The sequence below is a fragment of the Tachyglossus aculeatus genome, chromosome X1 (assembly GCF_015852505.1).
Source record: "Tachyglossus aculeatus isolate mTacAcu1 chromosome X1, mTacAcu1.pri, whole genome shotgun sequence".
In the NCBI taxonomy this organism is placed as follows: Eukaryota; Metazoa; Chordata; class Mammalia; order Monotremata; family Tachyglossidae; genus Tachyglossus; species Tachyglossus aculeatus.
The window spans coordinates 99,913,482-99,924,678 of record NC_052101.1 but is presented as its reverse complement, the minus strand read 5'-3'; the positions used below and the strand labels follow the sequence as shown (position 1 = coordinate 99,924,678).

The 11,197-nt window shown below is 40.4% G+C and overlaps 1 non-coding gene across 1 annotated transcript; it reads left to right on the top strand.

Moving 5' to 3' along the window:
- Positions 1 to 9,992: 9,992 nt before the first annotated feature.
- On the top strand, positions 9,993 to 10,130 carry LOC119920426. Its single transcript, XR_005448172.1, has one exon. It is a non-coding gene; the product is annotated as a small nucleolar RNA SNORA7 (small nucleolar RNA).
- The last annotated feature ends 1,067 nt before the right edge of the window (positions 10,131 to 11,197 follow it).

The window sequence follows — 11,197 nt, the reverse complement described above, 5'->3', positions numbered from 1 at the left end:
ACGCTCTGGGTACGTCACTTCCCTCCTCAAAAATCTCCAGTGGTTGCCTATCAACCTTTGAATCAAGCAAAAACTCCTCTCTCTCGGCTTCAAGTTACTCCATCATCTCATCCCCTCCTACCTTACCTCCCTTCTCTCCTTCTACAGCCCAGCCTGCACCCTCCACTCTTCTACCACTAACCTCCTCACTGTGCCTTGTTCTTGCCTGTCCCGCTGTCAACCTCTGACCCACATCCTACCTCTGGCCTGAAATGTCCTCCCTACACACATCTGCTAAACTAGCTCTCTTCCTCCCTTCAAAGCCCTACTGAGAGCTCACCTCCTCCAGGAGGCCTTCCCAGACTGAGCCCCCCCTTTTTCCTCTTATCCTCCTCCTCCTCCCCTCCCCATCATCCCCCTCTGCCCTACCTCCTTCCCCTCCCCAAAGCACTTGTATATAATTTGTACATAGTTATTACTCTATTTTATTAATGATGTGTATATAGCTATATTTCTATTCTGATGTTATTGACATCTGTTTACTTTTTTGTGTGTTGTTGTTTGTCTCCCCCTTCTAGACTGTGAGCCCGTTGTTGGGTAGGGACCGTCTCTTTATGTTGCCAACTTGTACTTCCCAAGCACTTAGTACAGTGCTCTGCACACAGTAAGCAATCATTAAATATGATTGAATGAAGAATGAACAGTGTATTAAGTCAGCATGCAATAATGATTGATTGAATGAATGAATGAATCAATCAGTCAAATCCCAAATGTGGAAGAAACATCATGAGTCCATCTGATACACCCTCCTGTCTCCAGAATAATTAATTCAATCAGAACAGGTACCACATTAGAGTAATGGTCTACCCTTTTTAAAGCTTTTCTGTGGGCTGGTTTGAAGATCTGGGTACATTAAAAACACAGACACTCGGAGTCGATATCGCAGGTAGAAATATTTAGGGATGATTACCCGAATGGTCTCTCTTGACTATGGGGGTCCCAGAAACATAGGTGGAGACTGGTTTAATTCTTGACCTCTGCAGGGGTCAAGTTGGAGCCCTGACTTCCCTCAGCTAACATGTGTCTTATAGCCTTTTTTTTACTTTTGGCTCTGTAGTTATCCAGGTGGTCCCCCCCACCTCCATACCATGGGTTGGATGGTGAGCAAGAGGATGTGTGTCCTTAGATAGGAATTTGTTCCACGAGTGGCGCATCATCCCATGTGGAGGTATAGTCTCTGATGAGACCATTTGCTCTGTGGAGCCAGATCTGCGCTGTATATGATGACAAATGATCAATCTATCTTTTGGACCTATAGAATGCTTATTGTGTGCAGAGTATTGCACTATGTGCCGGTGAAAGTACAATGAAATAGGGTTGATAGACATGGTCCTTGCCCAAAAACTTACTTTCTACACTCTTTGATAGTTATATTTCATTTAAATTTTATCATTCCTTCTAATTCTTGTGACAACTGATCTAGCTTCTGAGCTAGTTCCTTTCAAGATCACCGAAAAATTATTGGATTAAGAAAATTGCTGTTTTTTAAAAGGCCTCCAGAAGTTGGGAACTACACAAGGCATTCAAGGATTATGCAAATTTCAAACAAGTCTAGGAAAAAACTTCTTGGTGAAGACACAAAATGAGGCTGCAATACCAGTGAGTAACCACTAGAAATGGACAGCATTAATAGTATGTGCCATATAATTGTGATATAAAGGTAATCATGTCCAATATACTTTGATTTGCACCAGACTCAGAACACATACTTGCAGCCCTTCCTTGCTCTCCTCTTGCCTCCTGTACCCAGCAGCCAATGGAGTGACCTGTTTCCAGCAGCCAGTGGAGTGATGGAGTGACCATCGAGGCTCGGGTTTCATTCAAGCCGTCTTTTCTTCCTATTAGTAATAAGAAAATTCTGACTTGATTGATTCCCGAGTCAGATGATATACTCAGAACCGATCATCTCTTTCCATTCGTCTCCGTACACATCGACTGAATTGGAATGGCCCTCATAACTTAATAGTTTTTTCAATGAATCATCAAATCACAGACTCTCACCCCATCACTCATCACCACAGCACTCATGTATATAGCTGTAATTTATTTATATTGATGTTTATCTGTATTGATGTCTGTTTCCCCTGCTGTAGACTGTGAGCTCATTGTGGGCAGGGATTGTCACTCTTTATTGCTGTATTATATTTTTTCAAGCTCTTAGTATAGTGCCCTGCACACAGTAAATGCTTAATAAATATGGTGGAATGAATGAATGAATCATGATTCCATCAGATCCACCCTCCTGTCTTCAGAATGACTAAATTCATCCAGAAACAGTGCAAAATCAGACTGATAATCTAACCTTGTCAAAGATTATTTTGATAATTATTGTGATATGTAAGTGCTCCCCATATGCACTGTAAGATCATTTGTCATGGTCTCTGTTCCATTTGTTACACTTATCTGCTGGGTGACCTTAGGCAAGACATTTACTATATCACCATTTAACAGATAGGAAATTGAGGCAAAGATATATTAAGCATCTTGCCTAAATTCACACAGCAGATTAGTGGCAAATCATCGTAACCTTATATAAAATTGTAATAAATCTATGTGTAATACAAATGAGATGTACAACATTCCTTTGAATTCTTACAACTGAGCTAGTTCCTTAACTAGTTCTTAACAAGACCAATGATTAATTGTTGAAGTGTAGATTTGGGTTGTGATATTTGAAGTTAATCAATGAACCCATCAATAGTATTTATTGAGTGCTTAATGTGTGCAGAGCACTGTACTAAGCACTTGGAAGGGTACAATATAACAGAGTTGGTAGACGTGTTCCCTGCCCACAGCAAGCCTACAGTCTAGAAGGGGAGACAGATATTAAATAAATGAATGAATTATGGCTATGTGCATAAATGTTGTGGGGCAGAGGGAGGGGTGAATAAAGGGATCAAATCCAAGTGCAAGGGTGATACAGAAGGGTGTGGTAGAAGAGAAAATGAGGATTTTGTTAGGGAAAGCCTCTTGGAGGAGATATGCCTTCAGTAAGGCTTTGCAGGTGGGGAGTTTAATTGTTGTCAGATATGAAGAGGGAGGCCGTTCCAGGCCAGAGGCAGGATGTGGGTGTGAGGTCGGTGGCGAGATAGGTGAGAGTTAGATACAGTGGGTAGTTTGGCATTAGAAGAGCAAAGTGCATCGGCTGGGTTGTAGTAGGAGAGCAGCGAGGCAAGGTAATTGAGTGTTTTAAAGTCAATGGTAAGGAGTTTTTGTTTAATTTGGGTGTGGATGGGCAACACTGGAGGTTTTTGAGGAGTGGGGAAACATGGACTGAATGTTTTTGTGGAAAAATGATCAGAGAAGCAGAGTGAAGTATGAACAGGAGTGTGGAGAGAAAGGAGGCAGGTCAACAAAGAGGCTGAAATGGTAATCAAGGTGGGGTAGGATAAGATAGAGAAGCAGCATGGCGTAGTGGAAAGAGTACGGGCTTTGGAGTCAGAGGTCATGAGTTCAAACCCCAGCTCTGCCAATTGTCAGCTGTGTGACTTTGGGCAAGTCACTTAACATCTCTGTGTCTCAGTTCCCTCATCTGTAAAATGGGTTTTGAGACTGTGAGCCCCCTGTGGGACAACCTGATCACCTTGTAACCTCCCCAGCGCTTAGAACAGTGCTTTGCACATAGTAAATGCTTAATAAATGCTATAATTATTATTATTATTATTATTATAAGTGCTTAGATTAGTGTGGTAGCAGTTTGGGTGGAGAAGAAAGGGAAGATTTTTAGCAATGTTGTGAGGGTTGAACCTGCAGGAGTTAGTGATAGAATATCTATCTAATATCAGATAGAATATGTGGGTTGAATGAGAGTGAGTCAAGAATAATGCCAAGGTTACAGGCTTCTGTGGCAGCAAAGGATAGTGGTGCTATCTACAGTAACAGGAAAATCGGAAGGGAGGAACGGGTTTGGGTGGGAAGATGAGGTGTTCTGTTCTGGGCATTTTAAGTTTGAGGTGTTGGCAGGACATCCAAGCAGAGATGTCTTGAAGGCAGGAGGGAATGTGAGATTGCAGAGAGAGAGAGAGAGAGAGAGAGAGATCAGGGTTGGAGATGTAGATTTGGGAATTATCCACATAGTGGTGATAGTTGAAGCCATGAGAGCAAATTAGTTCTCAAAGGGAGTGGGTGTAGATGGAGAATAGAAGGGGACCTAGAACTGAATTTTGAGGGACTCTCGTAATTAGGGAGTGGGAGGCAGAGGAAAAACTCAGAAAAGAAACTGAGAATTATTGGCCAGAGATATGAGGAGAACCAGGATAGGATAGTATCACTGAAGCCAAGGTTGGATAATGTTTCCAGGAGTAGGGGGTGGTCTACAATCTTGAAGGCAGCTGAGGGGTCTGCGAGGATTTCAGAGTTCGTGAGGGTAGAGATTGTGTAGTGACTACAGATGATGAGATCGATTGTGTGTCCAAGTTGGTGAGTGGGCAAGCTCAGGTGAAGCAGGAGGTCAGTAGATTTGAGGAGTGATAGAAAGTGGGCAACACAAGGTCTTCAGGAACATCTATGTGGATATAGAAGTTCGCAAGGATCACTGTAGAGATGAAGAAATAGAGAAGGAATGTGAAAAAGGGATCAAAGTGTTAATATGCATTCAGGCTTTTGGAACCATATATGTATTCTATTATTATGGAAAATTTAAACAGGGCTAGGAAACTTCGATTTGCTTGGAGAAGGTACAGGAAAAATTTGCAGTATTGGTGACAGTAGTATAAATGGGAAAGTATGAACATTTTTTCCATGTGATAAAAAGGTAATCTGGACTGTCTGGCTTTATTTGAACCAGGGTCAGAATACTGACTCAGAGCTCATCATCCCTTTCCTCTTGTCTCCTGTACACATTGGGTAGATTGGTGTGACCATTCTGATTCTGGTTTTATTTAAGACCAGTTTTTTCTATATATACTTATAATCTGGAAAACGCTGTCTTAGTTGATACCATGGTCAGATTGTATATTCAGAGTCCATCATCTATTTCCATTTGTCTTGGAGTAGCCTTCGTTACCCTAATCATTTGACCACTGAATCATCATATCACAAGGTTGGAAGGAAGATCACCAATCAATCAGATCCATCCTCCTTTCTCTGGAATGACTAATCCATTAGATCAGGTGGAACATTATACTAATATTTACTCCCAGAAAATATTATTCTGATAATGATAATTGTGATATTTATTATTCACATACTGTGTGCCTAGCACTTTATGATATTCTGAGGTTGATGCAAGATAAACATGTCACATACAATACAATCCCACATGGGGTCTACAGTCCAAGGGGGAGGGAGAGCAGTGATATATTCTCTATTGTGCAGATCAGGAATCAGAGGCACTGAAAATGTCTGTGAATTGCCCAGAGTCACACAGCTGGTAAATGTCAAGTGATTATAACCTTCTAAAGAATTGCAGTAAATTCATGTGTAATCCATATGACTGGCCAAACACTCTCTCTCATAGTTACAAATTAGGTTTCGGTTCATATTAGACCATAATATTCTTGTAACAACTGGTCTAGCTCCTGATCTGGGTCCTAATAAGATCAGACTGATTGTTGGAGTATAGATTTGAGGTATCACATTTGTTGTTTTTAAAATGCATTCAGCTCCTTGGTCCCATATGAAACATTCAATAATTATGTAAAGTACAAAAAAGTCTAGAAAACAAGGATTTGCTTGGTGAATATAGAGAATGAGGCTTTATTATGGATGAGTAAAAACTAAAAATGAAAAGCATTACAATTCTGTGCCATGTAATTGTGATATAAACAAAATCTGGAAAATCTTGCATAAATGCATACTGTGGTGAGAATACTTATTCATAAACCATTATCTCTTTCCTCTTGTCTCGTGTACATGTGGACCAGGTTAGAATGACCATTCTGACTCTGCCTTCATTTAAGTTTAGTGTTTTCTTTACATACAGGCAATCTGGAAAACTGTGTCTTCATGGATGTCAGGGCAAGATTATATCCTCAGAAACTGTAATCTCCTTCCATTTGCCTCCATCCACATGGTTGCAATTGGAGTGATTTCCATAACCCTCATCATTTTCCCACTGCATCACGGAATCACAGAGGTGGAAGTAACATGGTGAGTCTATTTCATACATTCTCTTGTGTCTGGAATAACTAATTCATTCATAGCAGGTGCTACATTAGATTAATATTTTAGCCTTGGAATTTTTTTATTTTTTATTATTATTTCTATTTTATTAGTCTCTCAAATTCTTGAGATCACTGATATTACTTCAGATCTACTTTCTGACCAGCTCAGTGAGTGCCTGATGGAGTGTATCAATCAATCGTATTTATTGAGCGCTTACTATGTGCAGAGCACTGTACTAAGCGCTTGAGCACTGTACTAAGCGCTTGAGCACTGTACTAAGCGCTTAAAATGTAGAGTGTAAAATGTAGAGTGTAGATTTGGGTGATGATATTTGATATTTTTTGAAAGGCTTTCAAGCATTCAGAACCTCCCGCATACTCAAAATGTAAACTCCATGTGGGACAGGGACTGTATCTGACTGGATTAATTTATATCTACTCCAGTGTTTAGAACAGTGCTTGACACATAATAAGCACTTAAGAAATACTGTGATGATGATGTAAATAATAGTAATGACAGTAATAATTTGTATTATACAAGACAGTCTAGAGAAATAGCCTGACCTACTGTGGAAAAAGCATGGACTCTAGGGGTCAGAGGAACTGTGTTCTAATTCCAGCTCTGCTAGTTGCATGCTGTGTGATCTTGGGCAAGTCATTTAACTTCCTTCTGGCTCAGTTTCCTCAATTGCCAAATGGGGATTAAATGCCTCTTCTCTCTTCTGCTTTGACTGTGAGCTGGTTTGCATTATGACAGTGTAGATATCAGTGCAGATAATCTGGGAAAGCTTTCCATGACAAATACTGTGATCATATTATATACTTAGAGCCAACATCTCTGCATTTTCCTCTGTACACAGGACCAATTGTAGAGGTCTTAATAAAAGTAATCATTTCCCTATAGAATTATCTAAGGATAGCGGTCAATGGAACAGCACAAGTTCATCGAATCCACCTTCTATTCTCCAGAATGACTAATAAAGACTGTGGTGGTAGTTAAGCACATAAATGGGTAAAGCACTGTACTAAGCGGTGGGGTGGATACAAAATTATCCCGCTAGAATCTAAGCTCATTGTGGGCAAGGAATGTGTCTATTAACTCAATTGTATTGTACTCTCCCGTGAGCTTAGTACAGTATCTGCACATAGTAAATGCTCGATAAATACCATTGATGATGATGATAATCAAGTCCCACATGGGGCTAACAGTCTAAGTATGAGGGAGAGCAAGTATTGAATCCCCATTTTGCAGAGGAGGGAACTGAAGCCCAGAAAAGTTCATTGACTTGCCCAGAGTCACTCAGAAGGTGAGTGATGGAGATAGGATTAGAATCCAGGTCCTCTGACTCCCAAGCCCATGCTCTTTACACTGGGCTGGGCTGCTTCTCATCAATTTATCCAGAGCACGTCCTACATTAAGTTAATGTTCTACCCTTGGGAAAAAAACTGCTACAGAATTGTTATGGAATTGCAATAAATTAAGGATTAATCCTGATGAAATGTGAAATAATTTCTAACATAGTTAGATTTCATTTAATACCTACAAATTTTTGCCACCACTGAAGTAGTTCCTGATCAGTGAATGCTTGGGGAAATGTAAATTTGAGGTATGTTAATTTAGTGTTTTAAAATTCATTCAGCTCTTTGGAACCATAAAATACATTATATGACCGAGGAAAACTCAAGAAAATCTAAGACAAAAAAATTTCTTGGTGAAGGTACTGCATAAAGCTGCAATATCAGTGAATAAACAGGAAAAAAAAGAAAAGGAATACAATTTTGTGCCATGTAATTGTGATATAAAATTAATCTAGCCAACCCTTCTGTGTTTTCCACCAGGATCAGAATAACTGCATCATCTCACTCCTCTTGTCTCTTCCATGCATCAGAGTGACCACTGACCACTGTGATGTTGGTTTAAGTCCAGACAAGTGTTTTCTGTATATTCATATAATGTAGAAAACCTTGTCTGGATTTGTACCAGGATCAGATTATATTCTAAGGGCCCCTCATTTCTTTCCTTTTGTCTCCGATTGCTTTGGCCAAATTGGAATAGCCTTCATAACCTCCATCATTTCGCCATTGAAATATTGAATTGTAGATGTGGAAGAACATTACAAGTCCATTGGATTAACCCTCTTTTTTTCCAGATTTACTGATTCATTCAGTACAGGTGATTAATTGCACTAATAATCTTATCCCTGTAAAAATTTGTCAATTAGAACTTCTTATGGTATTGATAGTCATGTGTAGAAAATGAGATTCCCATATACTTTTTACTAGAATGATATTGTTGTTTCTCTTTTGTATCATTTCTTCCTATTTATGCAACCACTGAGCTAGCTTTTGAACTAGTTCCTAACAAGATAAAGGAGGGTTTCTTGAAGTGTAGATTCAGGGTATGATATTTGGTGGGTTTAAAATGCATTCAGTCCTTTGGATACATTTAAAACATATCATTATGGAAAATTCAAACAAATATAGGAAACAAAGATTTGCTTTGGAGGTACTAAAGTATTGGTGGCTAATCACTGAAAATGAAAATGCATAAAATTGTAAGTCATGTAATTATGAAACAAAGATAATTTGACCAACCCTTCTATGATTTGCACCCAGTTCAGAATAACTAAATCATCTCTCTCTTGTATTTGCTGACCAGGATAGAATGACCATCATGATTCTGGTTTCAATCATTCATTCATTCAATTGTATTTATTGAGTGCTTACTGTGTGCAGAGCACTGTACTAAGCGCTTGGCAGGTACAAATTGGCAACATATAGACAGGGTCCCTACCTCACAACGGGTTTACAGTCTAGAAGGGGGATACAGACAACAAAACAAGTAGACATGTGTGAATCCCATCAGAATAGGTAACTAGAATTATAGCTATATATACATCATTAATAGAGTAATAAATATGTACAAATATACACAAGTGCTGTGGGGAGGGTAAGAGGGTAGAGCAGAGGGAGGGAGTGGGAGCAATAGGAAGGGGAGGAGGAGTAGAGGAAAAGGGGGGGCTCAGTCTGGGAAGGCCTCCTGGAGGAGGTGAGCTCTCAGCAGGGCTTTGAAGGGGGGAAGAGAACTAGTTTGGCAGATGTGTGGAGGGAGGGCATTCCAGGCCAGGGGAAGGATGTGGGCTGGGGGTGTATGGTGGGACAGGAGAGAATGCGGCACAGTGAGGAGGTTAGTGGCAGAGGAGCAGAGTGTGCGGGCTGGGCTGTAGAAGGAGAGAAGGGAGGTGAGGTTGGAGCGGGCAATCCATACCAGTGTTGTTTTTTTTTCATACAGATAATCTAGAAAATTGCATCTGGACTGATCCCAGGGTCATTTTATACACAAAGAGTCCATCCACCATTTTCGTATGTCTCCTTCTGCATTGGCTCATTTCTGGTGGCCTCCATAACCCTCATCATTTTTCCACTGAAAGATTGAATTGTAGATGTGAAAGGACTTTGCAAGTCTATCAGATTGACCCTCCTGTCTCCAGAGTGACTAATCCATCCAGCACAGGTATTACATTGCACCAATATTCTACCCTTGTAAAAGGTTTTGTTGATCATAACCTGGTAAATTCATGCGTAGATGAGACCCATATACTCTTTAAGAAAGCTATGTGTTTCTCTTTCATATTATTTCTTCATATTCTTGCAACAACTGATCTAGCTCCTGATCTAGTTCCTAACAAGATCAATGCTTTACAGATGCTTAGTGAGGGTACAGAAGGAGGCTGCCATTCCATTGGCTAAACACTATAAATGAAATGTATTAAAATTCTATGCCATGTAATTGTGACAAAAATTCAATTTGTTCAACCTTACTGGATTTGCACCAGGGTCAGGATAACTCCCCTCTCAGGGTCGCACCTGGAGAGTTTCCAGTACTCTACCAGTCTTAGCTACGGGAGAGAGAGTCAAGCAGAGGCCAACCCATTCCATTCCTAGCTTGGACAGTGGCTAGCAAGTGGGAGACAATCTGCTACAAGTCAAAGCTCATTCATTTGGGGCAGCAGCAGCATGGGAGAGAGTCGAGGGCAGAGACTCAAGTTTACTGAGTGGACACCCACAGTGGTAAACCACTTCCGTATTTTTACCAAGAAGACTCTATGGATACACTACCAGGATAATTGAAGGGGGAGAGCAGGGCATTCAGGGAGAGAGGTGTCCATGGTGTCGCTATGGGTCAGAAACGACTCGACCGCATAACACAAGACAGGATAGCTATGTAATCTCTGCTCTTGTGTCCTGTATGCGTTGGCCAGATGGAGATGACCATCCTGATTCTAGTTTTAATCCATACTAGTCTTTCTATATACACAGATAATCTAGAAAACCTTGTATGGATTGTTACCAGGTTCATATTATATACTTAGAGCTCTTAACCTCTTTCCATTTGCCTTTGTCCACCTTCACCCAATTGGAGTGGCCTCCATAAACCTAATCATTTCACCACTGACACATCATATTGAAGGTGGATTTGTATTGATCGTCCTAATTCCAGAATGACAAATCTATCCAGAATAGGTGTTAAATTAGACTAATTATGAAATCTTATGGAATTGTGTTAATGTGTGCATGAGATCCTTTTTTTTAAGGTCCTTTTAAGTGCTTACTATGTGCCTGGAACTGGGGTAGATACAAGATAATCAGGTTAGACACAGTCCCTGTCCCACATGGTGCTTACGATCTAAGGAGGAAAGGGGACAATTCAATTCCCATTTTGTAGATAACTGGTGCACAGAGCAGTTAAGTGACTTGTTCAAAGTCACACAGCAGGCAAGTGGTAGAGTTGGATTGGAATCTGTGTCCTCTGGCTTCCAAGACCATACTTTTTCCACTAGGCCACTCTGCTTCCCATAATATCTGAAGGATAGTTTTGTTGTTTCCTAAAATCTCCCTTGCTCCTCTTCAGTTCCCCCATCTTCCTCCAGTCTCTTTGACTCTCCCTATATTCCCTGCAATAATTCAAGATGAAATCTCTCGCCTCCTATTATAAATCCAAATCCTCCACCTGTGCTTCAGACCCCATCCCTTCATACATTTTTAAAACAGCC